Here is a 17,953-nt window from a genome sequence, read left to right on the forward strand (position 1 = left end):
ACAATGATAACGAATTCCACTAATCACAAAGATATTTTAATTATAAATATACACACAACAAAAGAGTCAAAATATATGAAGTATAATCATTAGATTGAGAGGAAAAGTACATTGTTCTAAAATAATAGCAGCATATTTCAAAATCTACTTTTAATAATGGAAAAAATATAGAAAATGTAAACAAGGAAATAGAAGACTTGAAAAAAACTATAAACATATCATACCTAAAATATATAGAGAGAGCAACCTAGCCCATATTACAAAGTAGGTTTTATTCCCAAATTCACAAAAAAATTTCATGGATAGACAATATTTTATATGTGATAAAACATGTCTCAATAGATTTTGTGTAACTGAAATCTTAAAAAGAACTTTACCTTACCACACACACACACACACACACACACACAAATAAAATTGAAAATCAGTAACTGAAGGAAATCTGGAAAGTTCAGAAATTAAAGAAAAAACCTCTCTTAGACGCTTATTTTAAAAAATTACAAGAAAATTAGCAAACTAATTTAGATAAATTTAAAAAAACGCACAAAACTTATGAGATGAAGTAAAAACAGCACTTAAAGAAAAATATACAACCATAAATGCTATGTTAAAAATAGAGAAGAACCTCAAATCAATACCCTTACTATACACCTTAAGTAACTAGAAAAAGAAAACAAATTGAAAAACAACCGTAAGGAATAAAATAATAAAGACTATAATAGGATGAATGAAATAGAGAATATGAAAGCAATAGAGGGAATCAACAATACCAAAAGTTGTTTTTTAAAAAGATTAGCAATTAAGTTATTAAACTGTATGTAGACTGACCATGATTAAAAGAGAGAAGATTTATATTAATAACTTCAGAGGAGAGGAGCAGAGCAAGACCATAGAGGACTCTCCAGCAATCCTCACCTGAAGAAACATCAGTTTGAACAACTACCCTTTACTGAAAACTCTTCACAAGAGCTAAGGGAACTGGGTGACTGTTTTTTGTTTTGTTTTGTTTTGTTTGAGACTAAGTCTCCTCGCTCTGTAGCCCAGGCTGGAGTGCAATGGCGCGACCTCGCAATCTCGGCTCATTGCAAGCTCCGCCTCCCGGGTTCACGCCATTCTCCTGCCTCAGCCTCCCCAGCAGCTGGCACTACAGGCACACGCCCCCACGCCAGGCTAATTTTTTGTATTTTTAGTAGAGACGTGGTTTCACCCTGTTAGCCAGGATGGTCTCCATCTCCTGACCTTGTGATCTGCCTGCCTCGGCCTCCCAAAGTGCTGGGATTAAGGCGTGAGCCACCGCGCCTGGCCGGAACTGGATGATTCCTTACAGTATTCAGGTGCAGTACAGAAATATAAAAAGATGCACTGAAAGGGAGGATAAAAAGGGCAGTTTGACATTACTCACATCACCCCTCCCTCAACCTTAAGGAGCACAGTGCTGAGAGAGATACCTTCCATTTGGGGTAAGGAGAAAGAAGTGAGCACTAGACATTGCCTTAGCCTGTAACATTAGGTTAACCACAGTAAAACCTAGCACCAAGTAAGTCACCGTAAACCCAGACTCCAGGCTGGTATCTACAGTACTGAGTCACTAACGTTCTCCAGTGCCAAGCCATACCCCAAAGCCCCAGAGTTCAGGCATGCACACCAGAGTTGATGTCAATTTGACATCATCAAATTATGTTAACTCTTATTTCAAATGTGAGGAAAATGTGTCTCGAAAAAACAGGTGAGAAAAAAAAAAAAAAAAAAAACAATTCCAGGACAAATCAGAACTTGAAGGTAAGCGGGTTGAAGAAGGGAAATTAAGTTCTTCAGATCTGGACATACTGACTGATAAGTCTGGCTCATACTCTTCTTTAGATACTGTGGAAAATCCTTCAAATCCTATTGCAATACCTGAAGTTCTTGTTTCAACTAAACAAAGTATTACTTTCTTTTTCATCCCAGTGAAATTGTATAATCTTTTGTAGGTGGAATACTGGTGGACTTGTCCCCAGTTTAAATTATGATTTAAAGAGACACTTAGAAAAATAGGAAAAGCCTACTAAAATGGAGCAGGCTATCAGCAAAGACAAAAATGCAGAGAAGAACAACCATTTATCTCTTCAAGGAGAAATTATTATTGCAAGGGTGAATATTGATAACAGAACCTGGGTGTTAGTTCAGCTATTGAGAAAAACAACTGACCTGAAGTCCTGTATTACTGGGGTTGAAGAACTGAATTTTCATCATCTAGATTATATTGAAGGAAATGAGTTTCTGTTAAAGAAATAATTATTCCACATTTATTCTGGCTGAGACAAATTAAAGGTGAAACACTTTAGGCTGCACTTAGATAATTTTTGGCTTTAAAATTTTCGTGTGTCCAGTGCAAGGGAGAGGAATCCCAATTTCACATTTGGTGATGGAGGAACAAGTTATGTGGTTGCTCTGCAGACAATATGAAAATTAGTTGAACTAACTCAGAAACCAGTTGATCAGCTCTTTCATTACATTTGTGATGTAAGCACAGGTGCCATATTAGCTTTCATGTCGGGATTTTTTCATATGCCTTTTGATGAATGCGAGAAACTTTATAAAACATTAGGATCAGATGTATTTTCACAAAATTTCATTGTTGGAAAAGTTAAAATGAGTTGAAGCCATGCATTTTATAGCAGTCAAATGTGGGGAAAAATTCTGAAAAAATAGAATGTGATTTGCACTATTGATTGCAACAGCAAGAAACCACACATGCCTTAAGGTAACTGCCGTAAGTACCATAGTAAACAGAGGATAACACAAAAATATTCTGGTGTTTTAGAAGCTAAAGTGCTTAGAAACTATAATTTGTTGTCTCTAAACATAGAAACTATGGCCATTTTGCTGGAATCAACTGTCATTTCAGAGGCTGTCAGTATAAAATGTGGCAGGCCATTAGAGCCTCATCTGCTGCTCCAGGCTACTTTGGAGAATACGCATTGGGAAATGATCTCCATCAAGGTGAAGGTTTGCTTCTGAATAACTCTTTGGCATTAGCAATGCATGAGCGTAAATATCTTTGGCCGGATATTCCATTAGAGTACACAGTATGTCTGGACACTGGACATTCGGAGAGTGATATGAAAAACACTGTGATACACACAAGCTTGAAAACCAAACTTTCTAATGTTATCAACAGTGCTACAGATATAGAAGCAGTCTGTATAATTCTTGATGGTCTGTTACCTCCTGATACCTATTTTATATTCAATCCTGTAATGTGTGAAAACATAACTCTAGATGAAAGTCAAAACGAAAAGCTGAATCAGCTGCAGTTAGAAGGGTTGAAATACATAGAAAAAAATGAAAAAAATTAAAAAGTTGCAAAAATATTAAGTCGAGAAAACATAACTCTGCACAGAATTAATGATGAGATATAATTGAGAACAAACAAGTATGAAGGCCTTCTATTCTTTTTAAAGTTGCGATGAGTATATGCTTATGTTCTGGTAAATGAAGGCCTGCTCAGAAGATTCACCAAAGTCAACAGGAATTGTGGGGTTCAACATGAGTTGAATTATGAATTCTAGAGAATCCTGAAGAAGACTGTGCTTTCACTAGTTTGCACAGCATAGAAAATATGCTTGATTATATAATTCATATGAGAGTTAGATGTTTAAGATGTTAATAATTAAGTAAGTTTTAGGAGTCTCATTGTGATCGTGGTATTAGTAGATGTTGGTGTTATTTTGTTTGATTTTGGGAAATGTATTAATATATGTGTTAAACAAGGAGCTAAAAACAATTACACTTTGTATTTTTGCTTTTGTCATCATAATCATGTTGAATTTATGTAATCATTGATTTTATTTCATGTGGAATAGCTAATTGCTTCTTAAAATTATATTATTTAATGTTTTCATTAGCTACACTCTACAATTCACATACTACTTTTTATTTTAAAATTACTTAAATAGATCCAAAAAGTAGAAGTTTTATTTAAAATGTTTTTATGCTTGAAATATGAGAACCAGGTACAGTTTTCTATTCAAAATTTTCTTATTTTAATATTGTTTGGCTAACAAAGATAGATAAAGTTTCACTCAAACACTTTTTCTCCTTACAATTTCAAGATAATGTACATTAACTTTTCTACGTCTAACCCTAGGTTATCCTTCCCTGTTATAAAGTTGATTGCTTAAATTTACTGAGAAAATATTCCCATCATTAACAAAAATAAAATATTGAAATAAAAAAAGATGGAGGTTCAACATCTTTAGTCATTATGGAAGTGCATATCAAAGTCATATGCCACTTCACACCCACCATATTTGTCATAATAAAAAAAAAACAGGAAATAAGAATTGTTGATAAGAATGTGGAGGTATTGGAACACCTGTACCTTGCTAATGAGAATGCAAAATGGTGGTGCTACAACAGAAAACACACTGGCTCTTTGATAAAATGTAAACATAAAATTTCCTTACAAGTCAATGTGAGTACTTCTTAATTGTATACTTGAGATAACTTAAAGCATATGTTTTTAAAATAACTTTTGCCCAGATGTTCATAGCACCATTTTTTACAGTAGCTGAAAAATGGAAACAAACTAAATGGCCATCACCTACTAAATAAAATGTGGCATAGCCATACAATGGAATATTGTAAATCTGTGAAAATGAATGAACAAACTACATAAGAGATTAACCTCAAAAACATTACACTAAGTGAAAGAAGCCAGATACAAAAGGCCACATATTGTATGATTCTATTTTTGTGAAGTGCCCAGAATAGGCAATTTTATATAGAAAGAAAGCAGAGTAGTGGTTTCCAGGGGCTGAGTGAGGGAAAATGGGGAGTAACAACTTAATGTGTACAGAGTTTCTTTTTAGGATGATGAAAATGTTCTAGAATCAGTGGTAATGGTAATAAAACATTGTGAATATACTAAAAGCCACTGAATTGTACCCTTCAAGGTGGTTAAAATGGTCAATTTTGTGTTACGTGAACATTATTTCTCTAATAAAATAGATTTTCAGCAACAAAGGGCCATTAGAATGGAAGCATACTCTCAAGAGTTATTAGTTATCAACTCCCAACATGCAAAATATTTTAGGTAGCATTTTTGTATAGAAGAAAGTATATTAAGACATATTAAGCATTGAGTGTCATTATTATTGATGTATAATGGATTCCCATCCAACGTTATGGTGTGATTTTAAAATAAGAGCCAGGAAATCAAAAGTATTTTCTCTGGGGCTTAATCTTTGATCAGATAGTTGAAAAACTTATGGCTTCCAGATCTGTGTGGGACAGACACTTTTACTCATTATACAATGCTCTAAGGCCACCAAAAGAGTCTGGATTATCTACATTGACTATTCACATTTCCTTAGATATATTTATTTGAATGATGACTTCTACAAAGTAGAGAAGTCTGTCGTTATGAGAGGTGAAGCCAGCTGGGCTTCTGGGTTGGATGGGGACTTGGAGAACTTTTCTGTCTAGCTAAAGGATTGTAAATGCACCAATCAGCACTCTGTAAAAATGCACCAATCAGTGCTCTGTGTCTAGCTAAAGGATTGTAAACACACCAATCAGCACTCTGTTAAATAGACCAATCAGCAGGATGTGGGCAGGGCCTTCCATGCTGTGGAAGCTTTGTTCTTCTGCTCTTCACAATAAATCTTGCTGCTGCTCACTCTTTGGGTCTGCACTACCTTTAAGAGCTGCAACACTCACTGCAAAGGTCTGCGGCTTCACTCCTGAAGTCAGCAAGACCACGAACCCACGGGAAGGAAGAAACTCCAGACACATCTGAGCATCTGAAGGTACAAACTCCAGACACACCATCTTTAAGAACTGTAATACTCACAGCGAGAGTCCACAGCTTCATTCTTGAAGTCAGTGAGACCAAGAACCCAACAGAAGGAACCAATTCTTGACACAGTTAGATTAAGTTTATTTTGTTTTTAAGAGGAATCAGGCCTTTGATGATGCCAAGAGATGAAGGGAAAGGGAGAACTATCCTTGCTTCAATAAAACAACTCTACTTTATTAAAGGAAATTATTTTATTTTTTGTTGACAAAGAATAATTGTGTGTGTGTGTATGTGTGTGTATAATGGTTGCAATGTAGTTTTTTAATACATGTATGCATTGTAGAATGATTAAATCAGGCTGATTATGATATACATCACCTCAAATATCATTTCTTTTTGGTGAGAATATTTAACATTTTCTCTGTTAGCTGTTTTAAATTACACAATACATTTTAGTTAACATAACTGCAGTATCATACACAATAGCTAAGATTTGGAAACTCTGAAATGTCCATCAACAGATGAATGATTTTTTTAAAGGTGATATATATTCACAATGAAATACTATTTTGGTCTTGAAAAGAAAGCAACGGGTAATTCTGTCATTTGAGACAACATAGATGAATTTAGAAGATATTATGTCAAGTGAAGTAAGTCGGACACCATATCATCTCATTCATATGTGGGGTCTAGAAAATCTCCTAGTAAACGGGAGTTGTTGGTGAAAGAATAAAAGGTTCGATTAGAAGTAATTCATTCTGGCAATCTGTTGCACAGCATGGTGAATTCTGCTCTTAGCTATTTTATAAATTGGTGCTCTGCAAAATCTTTTATTTGAAAACAGGATTTGACTGCTAAAAAAAAGGAGCAATTGAATATCATTGCCCATAAAATTCAGTTAGCAAGTTGTTCTACTAAGGAATTTTAAAATTCCTTTCATCTTTGGTTTTCTATGTGACTATTGTGACTTTTAATTCTGGAGCTTCTGTTATCAAGATAATCCTGCTCAAAAGTACAATTACAAGCCTTGCAAAAATTTTCATTTAACAATCATTATAGTTTACACTATTGAGAAAATGTTGTTTTCAGAGATTTGCAATAAGTATTAACTTTAATCTTCGTAGTAACGCTGTGAAACAGCCACTGTTTTCATGTCAATTTTACAGAAGAGAAAAAGTGAAGAAAGAGATTTTAAAAAATTTCGCAATGCAGCAGTAAACAGAGCTGGGATTTGAACTCTAAGGTTGCTTCACAGCTTTGCCATGCCATCTTTTCATATTAATGAAGCTACCTTTCCCTATTAATGAAACTGTGTTAGTGCTGTTCATTTTTTAGGTTTTGAACTACTAGAGAAGGGAATTATCTGTGCTGTCTTATAGACTATTTTTGTGACATCAGGGAGGCATTTTGAGATGGCTGGCTAATCTCTGGGGATGACACCTTGAACAGAACTTACTCTTACTGTGATTTTGTCTTTTATTTATTCTAATAAAGGCAACCATTAACATGCAAGCCAGAGAATACTGCTTATATAACCAATTAACTGACTAGGAGATGAACCCAGAACTGTGATGCTGCCAACTCTATGACCTAATACAACTTGACAGCTAACCCTAGAGACCCATAATGGCGGCATTTCCAGGACTAAGACAATGACTGTTGATTAATACATCTTGTTGAAATTTTTTTTTCTGGGATATAATTAACCAATGTGTGTTTAAGCAACTCTTCTGGTAATATGTGAATCCCATCTCTCAAATACCTGCAAACAACTGTGTTTATTTATAAAACTCATGATCATGCATTTATGTCTATAATCAAAATATTGTACTAGTCAAACATTGATCCAGAGTGTGATTGTGCTGCATGTCCTCCAGTAACCTCTTTAATGATGACAAGCTAGATAAAATGTAGAATGCATGTGAGGCAAGTTCAAATTTCTTAAGATTTGGCAATAAAGCATAAAGTCCAGTAGATGTCTATTGATATCATTGGGGCTGCTTAAATAATTTCTCGAATAGATAATTGGCATAATACATTTTAATGAAAAATACGGAAAGGACAACGAAAAACTACTTTTGCAATGACTGAATATATTTCCATCATTAAATAACTATAGATTTGTATCCATTTAGTAAGATCAGCAGTTATACCATTAAAAATATTCCATAATAAAGCAGTCTATATTCTTTCAACATTTTTAAAAGGATGTTATAGGTTTAGATAACTTGAAGATATTATGAAACTGATTCTGAAAATATTTCAAATTTTGCAAAATAGGACTCATGAGAACAGAGAGGAAAACTAAGCTTATTTTTTTTTCTGAAATAGAGACGACTAAAGAAAAACACGATAATGGATTTCAAGTGCATGGAAGTCTGAAAACTTAGAAAAAAGAAAAGGGCTAAAACTATACAATTATGAATTTCCTAGACTAATCAATCTTTGAGACACTGGAAGTGTTAGTGATATGAAGTCAATTTTTTTAAAGGAGGAATGAAGCACTGTGAAAAAATAAAGTAAAAACTTAAATATTGAAAAATACAATATAACTGTCACAGATAGAAGGACTTAACTAAAGTATAAAGCCATTTAAGAATATAAGTGTCTCTTCCAGTGATACGTTGACATTTTAAATCCATGGTATTCAGACATGTAGAGAAATTTACCTTGAAGATTTAAGGAATCTTAGTACTGAGATTTCTGAGAACAAGAGAGTGCGAACTATTATCCAGAGTGCTATGTAAAAGGAAAATATATAGAGAAAACACAATTGTGATTTATTCCACTTCGAAGGTACTCACATAAGCAGATGATGATCTCATTGAGACAAGAGAATTTACCACCATTTGTCATTTTATATTCCTATGCAATAAGATGCTAGGATTGACTGTGAAGATAGTGTTTTCACATTTAATGTTTTTCTTACAATTTATAATACATCCTGACATTCTAAAACTCAAAGGAATCCTTAATTTAATGATTTAATTCCTAAATCAATTCCTAAGAAGAAAATGCTAGTAGGGCATTTTAATTTTAAAAATATACCAGATATTTCACACACATTGTGCATGTGTGGCCTGTGTGAATGCTTGCCCGTGCTCGTAGGAGATTGCTAGGGTTTGAAAACAAATACAATTTTTGTCTCAATAAAGAAATTGTGTATCTATTAGATTTATTATGGTTGTAAAAAACTAAACCCAAGAGAACAGAACTTATAAGTGCTACTTCCTACTGTTAAGTTAATGTTTTATGACATAATTATGCAACTTTTTCACTCCCATTGGAGAATTGTCCTCTATTCTCTCTTCTTGAAAAATAGCCTGAAACAATATACTCTGATAACCGTTCTAGTTGAAAATCATATTTGCACCCCATGGAGAAATATAGTCCAATTTAAATTAGTATTTCTAGTAAATATACAAAAACACTTTCCAAAACATCTTTCAGGAAAGCTGCATCACCAAATGATGTATTTTCTAAGTAATGCAGAACAATTTGTATTCAAGTCATTTTGCCATTTCATTAAACTTTACAGCATATGGCATTTTCTTCAAAAGTAATGGGACAAAAGAAAAGAGACACATTAGGAAAAGAATAGTAACCACTTTCCTTTCTATTATAGATTTGTGCTTTGGATTTTTTTGACAATAAAACAGTTTTGTTTTGTTTTTTACTCCATAAAGAAAAATATATGGATGTACATTTTAGATAATATGGTGAATCTGCATGCAATGTCTGTTTGTTTCCTTTTCAATGTAGAACAAATGTTGAAACAAAAAATATTTTGTAAGTTTATTACTGAAAATGAAAAGTCAGTGAGAATTTAAAAAAAACTATCAATCTCCTATTGTGTGCAAACCACTTCTACTTCACCATTAGTTAAAAAGGTCCCTGATCTCATATAGCTTATGTTCCATGGAACAGGAAACCGAGTGGGTAGAAGAGGATACAATTCTATTGCTGAGACTTTCTACTGCATTTTTCATTTCTCTAAGTGTGTCCCTGATTTCCAGAAGTTGTGATTGTTTTTTATCTATCCTCTGTATTTCACTGAAGAATTTTCCTTTTATAACCTGTATCATGTTTTTGATTTATTTTAGTTGGATTTCACCTTTCTCTGGTGCCTTCTTGATTAGCTTAATAATTGACCATCTGAATTATTTTTCTGGCGATTCAGACATTTCATCTTGGTTTGGATCCATTGCAAGTGAGCTTGTATAATCTTTTGGGAGTTTTTAAAAACGTCGTTTTGTCAAATTACCAGAATTGTTTCTTTGGTTTCTTCTTATATGGGTAGACTATGTCAGAGGGAAGATCTTGGATTCAAGGGCTGCTGTTCAGATTATTTACGAAGTAAAGCTCCCTTGATGTGGTGTTCTTCCCTTTCCCCTAGGAATGGAGCTTCCTGAGAGTCGAACTGCAGTGATTGTTTTTGCTCTTCTGGATCTAGCCACCCAATGGAGCTACCGAGCTCTAGGCTGGTACTGGGGAGTGTCTGCAAAGAGTCCTGTGATGTAAAGCATCTTCAGATCTTGAAGCCATGAATACCAGCAACTGCTCTCGTGGAGGTAGTAGAGGAGTGTGGTGGACTCTGTGAGAGTCTTTGGTTGTCTTTCTGTCGGTTTTGTGTTGGTTGGCCTTCAACCAGGAGTTGGCACTTTCAAGAGTGCATCAGCTGAGGTCTTACAGGGAGGATGCAAATTTGTCCTAGGGACACAGGGTCATGTACTCAGGTTTTCCAGGTGATGGGCAGGGCCATAGAGCTCCCAAGAGATTATAACCTTTGTCTTTGGCTACCAGGGTGGGTAGAGAAAAACTACCAGTTTGGGGAAGGATAGGCATGTCTGAGCTCAGCCTCTCCTCTGGCGGGGCTTACTGTGGCTGCTGTGGGGATGGGAGTGTGGTTGTCAGTCCACGGAGTTATATTCCCAAAGGGATTATGGCTGTCTCTGCTAAGTCATACAGATTGCCAGGGAAGTGGGGGAAATCTGACAGTCCCAGGCCTCACCCTGATCCCATGCAGCCTACAAGTCCTAAAGGCCAGTCTCCCTCCCACCTTGCCTCCCCGCACCAAATAGCACTTAGTGTATTTCCAGGGTTGTGAACTTACCCCAGACCACGAGCTTTCCCATTGAGAAAGCAAGCCGGCTCTTTTTCTGCGACTCAGGGAGCCTGTAGGGTTGATCCAGTTCCTTCAAAAGGTCTGAGGTTTCACTCAGATTTCCTGGTTGTTATTCCCCTGGTAGTTCCTTGAGCAAAGGTTCACGAAGTGAGTCTCCACAAGCTTCTCTGTCCATCTGAACAGGAGCTGCAAGCTAGTCCTGCCTCCTATCTGCCATCTTAATCTTATTATTCTATTCTGAGATGAAGAGCTGTGTCTCTTTTTTCTTTAACTATTAAATCCTTTGTAACTGGAATTTTGCCTGATATTAAACAAATATTTGTTGAATCGAATGAATGAATGAATGAACACAAACAAATGAACCACTAATAAATTGGGAATGACTAGTAAAGGTAAATGTTACCTCTACTCTATTATAATATGATACTTACTCTTTATATACTGAAGAAAGAATTGGTGTTGATAACTGACTTTCTTAAAGAAATATCAAAGTATATAATCCCTGTTAATAAAGCTTATATTACAGAAGTGAGCATCCTTGTTAAGAGAATTAAATACAGACTGGACATATGTTAGAACCTGCATGTATCTTGATCAATCCACAATCAAATTGGCTGGGAAAACTAATTATGAACCTAAAAGCAATAAGGTCTATAAAATAAAAAATTAAAGTACTTAATAGACATTTAGAACATTTTATATTAAAATACTCTGAAAGTTAATTAAATTTATTCTTTTATTTTTTACAGTTAAGGAAAGCAGCCAAGAGAGTAAGTTGACTTATTTAAGTTTGCATACCTATTTTTCCAACAGAATTGGGACTAGAACATTAATTTCTTAGACAGTGATTTTTATTTAATCACAAAAACTCATCGTGTCAATTGGATTTTAAAATAGTATTGAAATAATAAGATTCTTACTTTAACATATCTTTTAAAAATCTTTTAATTAATTTAAGACTCAATATAAGTGCCTTCTTATTTTCCTCCTCTTTGTCCTCCTCCTCCCGGCAAGAATAACTTGTTTTGTAACTGACTGGCCTCGATTTCAGTAAACTGTTGCATAAATATTTTAAGTATATTTCCAAGTATCCAGAGTTAAATGAATGTATAACTGCCTTATAATATAATAATTCAAATACAATATATTAAAATTAAAACATTGTTATAAACCTTCAACTACAGCTCTCTCTATTTATATAACACATTTATAATGTTATTATGTTTACCTCCTTGAAAATCTACCTCGTCTCCTTATAAAATTTTAGTGTGTCATTTGTTAACACCTCTCACTTACAGTGTAACCTCTTTCTGGATACAGAGTTAATTGCATTTTTTTTGGATTAACTTTGCAGTTAGCTTAATTGGTTCTGCTTTAATTTGAAGTGACACAGTTTGGATTCTGCTAACAATTTAAAGCTTTTTTTCAAAGGTTTAAAAGGTAGATATAAAAAAATGCTCTTATCCAAACTTGGCATTCAATGACTTGGTATTATATTTAAAATCTTGGCTGTCAGTAACGAAATTGAAAAGTCACTTCATAACTCCAAAAATGTGACAGTATAATGTGAAATAACAGAGTTAAAAAATAATTTTCTCTCTCTCTCTCCCTTTTGCTCTCTGTTAACAAATGCGTAACATAGAAATCAAGAATAGGAAAAGTTAACTTATTTCTTATTTCCTTTGCTTTATATGTTTCATGTGCCATTTCATAATCTATGATACCAGATTACCCTGCATGTAGATATAGATGATCTATCTTGTAAGCCTGCATGAAGATATGAATTAATATTGTGCAATGTTTTAACAGTGTTGCAACCTCAAATCATCTTTCTCAAATCCCATTTCTTTATCTTTTTCTCAGTGGCAATTGAGTCTGTGCTACTTGACTTTTTCAACTCCCATTTCTGCTCCTTCACCTTTGTAGTACACAGTAGTGAATTTGGATGATGTAAAAGTCCACTTTCTAAACTGGTGAGAAATCTGCTCAAAAATACATTTCAGATTTTCAACAATCTTGTGGATAATAAGTCTGAACTGTGTAGAATTATTCAAACAGAAGTAAGGGAAGGCACAAAAAGTTTCTATGTGAAAATAAAAAAAAAACTTGTCAAGCATTAGTATTATTTTTAAAGCATACATAAACATGGAAATAATACTGGAAAAGAGTCACCCAATCTTTTCATCAGCTCTCTGACACTGAGAGTCTTAAAGAAAAGAAGAGATAATCAGTTGTCCAGTATATCTACATTTGTCATCTTCAAGTGATACAATTTGGTGAGATGGTTTTTTAATATTCTTCCCATCTTTTGTAGTCTAAAAAGCAATATGTCTGTGAGACAATGCAGAGTGACATGACATGACAACATGGGTATTAGCCTGGATTCTTTAGGAACATCATCCCTCTGTATTCAAAATTACTTTATACATACATAGAGATTGGATAATGTTCTCTTCCAAGCTGCTGGATCAATTTCATAATTACCTGAAAAAATGTAATGACAGTTGCTCCATCAAGCAACAGACATTTTATGAATTCAACTTTTATTAGTCCTTTTATTCATTTATTCACCTATTCAAAATTTACTGTGCTCCTATGATATCTATAGCATAATATAATAATTGTTTCAGGAATATAAAATAGGTGGCACAATTCCATTTTAGATACAATAGAAAACTAATTGGACTTCTGTCTTCCTTTTCCAACCCCAGCACATGAAAGATATGGGCACTGATGGTTCTCAGAAATCCAGTCAGTAGTAAATACACAAATATTGAAGAATCCTTGGAAAATCCCAGAAAGAAGGATAAGAATCCCTGTTTACAAGGAATTATAAACTGGAACAGGAAAGGGACAGTAGCCACAGTAAGGACAGGTTGACAGGAACTTCCCAATACATACATTTATTTAAAAGTATAATTTCTACAACGACTTTGGGTCAGGTGCTCTTCTAAGTGCTGAGGATATAGCAATGAACAAAACAAGAATCCTTGCCCCAGTGGAGTGTATATTCTTGTATAAGGGGTCAAACAATATTCTAAGTAAGTAAAATATAATCATGTCAGTTGATGATAAGTAATATAGAAAAAAGAAAGTGGGGAAGGAGACAGGGAATTGCAGAGAATGCATGAAAATTTAAATAAAGTGGTCAGGGATGAACTTAGGGTGGAGACGATACTTGAATACAGACAAAGTGGTGAGGGGAAGTACCATAAATATTTTTGAGAGAAGAGCATTCTAGTCTAAACGAATATATTAAGGCGGCAGTTAGTCTAGCATGCGTTCAAGATATAGCAAGGTGGCCTATGTGACTATTATAGAGTGAGTGAGCATAAGAGTAATGGTACAAGATATCAGAAAGAAAATGATGAGTGGGACAGATTATGTATAGCTTTGTAGGCCAGTATGAAGACTTTGGCCTTTACTCTGAGTGATACAGGTCGCCATTGGAGGACTGTGATGAGAGAGTAAAATTGCATGACAATTTTAAGCAGGATACTTTAGCTGGTGTGTAAAATACAGACTGAAGAAAGTAAAGTAGAAACCTGGGAAAATGTAAGGAAGCAATTGGAATAATTTAGGTGACCAATACTAGTTCTGTGGCCCAGGACAGAGCTTCTAAACCTTAGAATTATTGACATTTGGGGCAGGTAACTCTGCGTTGTGTATGTCTTGAGGTGATCAAGTGCTCTGTGCATTGTAGGATATTTAGCAGAACCTCTGGCCCCCACCCACCAGAGGCCAGTAGCAACCCTGCCCCTAGTTGTGGCAACTGAAAATGTCTCCCAACATTTCCAAATGTCCTCTGGGGGGAAAAATCACCTTCAGTAGTCAGAACTGCTGGCCCAGGACAATAGCAGCATAGGCAGTAATAACTTACTACATTATAAATTATTTTAAAAGTACAGGCAACATGATTCGCTGACAGATTTTATATGAAGCAAAATAAAAAGAGGTAAATCAAAACGTATATTTTTTTTCTTAATAACTGAGGGAACAGAGACTGTCATAAACTGAAATGGGGAAACCTGCAAAGTGCAGGTTTGGGAGAATAACAAGGGTGAAGTTGTAGTTATGGTAATTTTGAAATGCCTATTAGACATCAAGTAAAAATAGTGCTCCTTTCTTTTGTTCATTTTAACTACATCTCTGTCTTCACCCAGAAGCTTATGTATTTCGTGTAACATGTTTCCAAGAAGACATAGCACAGTCTATGTGATCTGAGCAAAATGAAGTAAAGGAAAAACCAATAAAAGAAAAATAGCCTCCCAGACCACATAAATCTCAATATTAAAACTACATATACCATTAGATAACTCCATAGTTTATGAGAAAATTTTCATGTAAATTACTCAATATGACTAACTGACCAAGAAGTGTTGCATGTTCAAATTTGTGGTATTCGGCTAAAACAGTACTTCAGAGGGAATTTAGAGCTTTGAATACACATATAAGAAAAATGAAAAAGATTGAAAATAAATGAACTATGTATTCAATTCAAGAAGCTAGAAAAAGAGCAGCAGAGTAAACTCAAAGAAGTAAGAAATAATAACAGAGGACAATGATATATTCAGAGTGATTGACAAAACCAAGAACTGATTATTTTAAAACAATGGTAAAAAGGATAGGTAACAAGATTAATAAAGAAAAACAAAAGCAGAGAGAACAAATACAGATTTAAATACGTATAGTGACTAGGGTCAAAGTAGAGATAACAATGTAAAATAATAGTGTAACATTATGAAAATATTTTTTAAAAAATAAATGAAGGTAATGTATTTCTGGAAAAATGTCAAGTGCCAAATAAATACACAATGAAATGGCACGGTAGAAATATACAAAAAATTATTACATAAATTAAATAATAAAATATCTCCCACTACTACTGAACATATCATTGCCAATAATTCCCAAACCAGAACATTTTATACTTGGATTCTATGAAAGATTCAATAATCACAAAATACTGACTCTCATCTTGTACAAGTAGCTCCAAAACAATAGAACAATAACTTTAAAAGTTTCTCAAACATATTTAACAGCTTTATTGAGATATATTTAGCATAATATTAAACGTTGACAATAATTTGTGGTAATAGGAAACCTCTTGTATTTCTATTGAAAATGCAAACTGATATTCATTCTGTAAAACATACTTAAAATACATTTAAGTATGTGTGTATCCCGAGACCTATAGTCTTCTCTTACTGTGCTTCTATGTTGCAGAAAACTGTCACACGGGTTCAAAAAATAAGTGAGCTGTCTTTTTCTATAAGTTATCTAATATATATCTGTTTCTTTTGTTAAGTAAAAATTGGCTGTCACTATCACGTTGAGTGCCTTTTGTTCAGAAAAAAATGTACATATATTCAGATACAACGTCTGGGCATTATGATTTAGTAGGTCTGGAGTAGAGTCCAGGTATGGGTATTTTTAATTAAACTTAACAGATGATTCTGACACTGCATTCCTGGTTAACATCTGGTGATATGATGTAATTAGTATGGTGCATCTGCATACTTCCAGGAGTTCCAGTGTAATACTTCCAGGAGTTTCCTTAAAGCATTTCCATAGTCCACCATGAAGAAGTTGGGGAGCTTGACATATGTTAAAGAACAAAGAGCCCAAGAGATCATATGAAGTACCTATTTTCAAGTTTCCCCTCAATCATTAGATGGTTCATTTATCAAAGTCAGAGAATCCAGGAAATTCATCACATAAATCTTGGAATAATACATATTGAAACAAAGTGAGCAGGTATCGATACTTTGGGAAAGCTTACACCAAACATACTGAAGCCTCTCTCTCTGAAGTTTTCTCCCAGGATTTAAAAAAATAGTATTCCATAATCCACTAGTTATATTACCTTGAATATCTGAAAAATGTACAAGACTTTTATTTTTCCCACTAATATCAAAATTTCCATGTCAAAAAATGTTGTCAAATTTCTGAATATTTTCCTGTAGATTAATATCAGAATATAGCCTCTGCCTATTAGAGCTCACTGGCTGTTGGCTGAGAGTGCAGAAAAAATGTGAGGCCCTCTACAGTTAACACTATTGCCCACTCCAACTCCAAAATAACCAAGAAATCGTTATCTCAGGTTGATTTCTAGAACTTGTCTGCTTGCTGGGTACAATTTGAGTCACATGTTCCTTACCTCTAACCATTCCCTCCTTTCAAGCCAAATGTCATCAATCAACCGATAATATGTTTGTCTTCTTGCTAATGCTTGAAATTCCTCACCCATGGATAAATCTTATTTTCCAAATTAAGAGAGTTAAAGTATAAGAAGCCAGTCAATCCAAAAGTTAACAGACTTATTATGATCATTCCATTTTGCAAAGAGAGAAAAGCGTAAAGAAAGGGCATAAAGAAGGAGATGAGAGCGGAGGGTCGAATAGTAAGAAATAAAGAAGGGCAGAGAGAAGAGTATAGATTTATTAGTGACTTCAAGTATACATAAATGGATTCTTCTAAGTGTCCCTTGGGCAATGACAATCATGTAGCAATATAATACTCAGCTTGACAGCTGTAAATACAAGCAACTCTGCCTCACAGGGCTTAATACCTATTTGTTTAAACCTAGCAGGTTACATAGAAAGTGTGTTTGAAGAATTTTTATTGAATAATTTAAAAATTTTAATTTCATTACAAAGAGTACTTCTTGTGTGGTTCCCTTTAAAGTGCTGTCAGAGTATCTGTTTAAGCCAAACACTTTCCTCTATGGCGATGCGGGATAACAGAAGACCTTCTCTACTACCCAAATTTTTCCTGTGAGCTTTGTGATGAAGCAAAAGTAAACTCACAAAATAAAAGTGAAAAATACCAAGTAGAATCTGTAGCTAAAAATGAAAACTCTTTCAGTCAATTGTTTCTGTGTTTGGAGGATTTCTACCCCATACACTTAGTTGCAGCCTGAGGAGATGAGAGAAAATAACATTTGACACTGTAAGAAGAAAACTGCCTGACAGATTATTTTTATTTTAAAGCTGGAAAATTGATAAGAGGAACTGAACAATGGTGAAAAATTGAATAGGCTATGG

At 34.3% G+C, this 17,953-nt stretch overlaps 1 pseudogene; it reads left to right on the forward strand.

Moving 5' to 3' along the window:
* Nucleotides 1-1,637: 1,637 nt before the first annotated feature.
* LOC100429074 (calcium-independent phospholipase A2-gamma pseudogene) lies at nt 1,638-3,452 on the forward strand (annotated as a pseudogene).
* Nucleotides 3,453-17,953: the final 14,501 nt, after the last annotated feature.

The sequence above is a fragment of the Macaca mulatta genome, chromosome X, assembly GCF_049350105.2.
Source record: "Macaca mulatta isolate MMU2019108-1 chromosome X, T2T-MMU8v2.0, whole genome shotgun sequence".
Lineage (NCBI taxonomy): Eukaryota > Metazoa > Chordata > Mammalia > Primates > Cercopithecidae > Macaca > Macaca mulatta.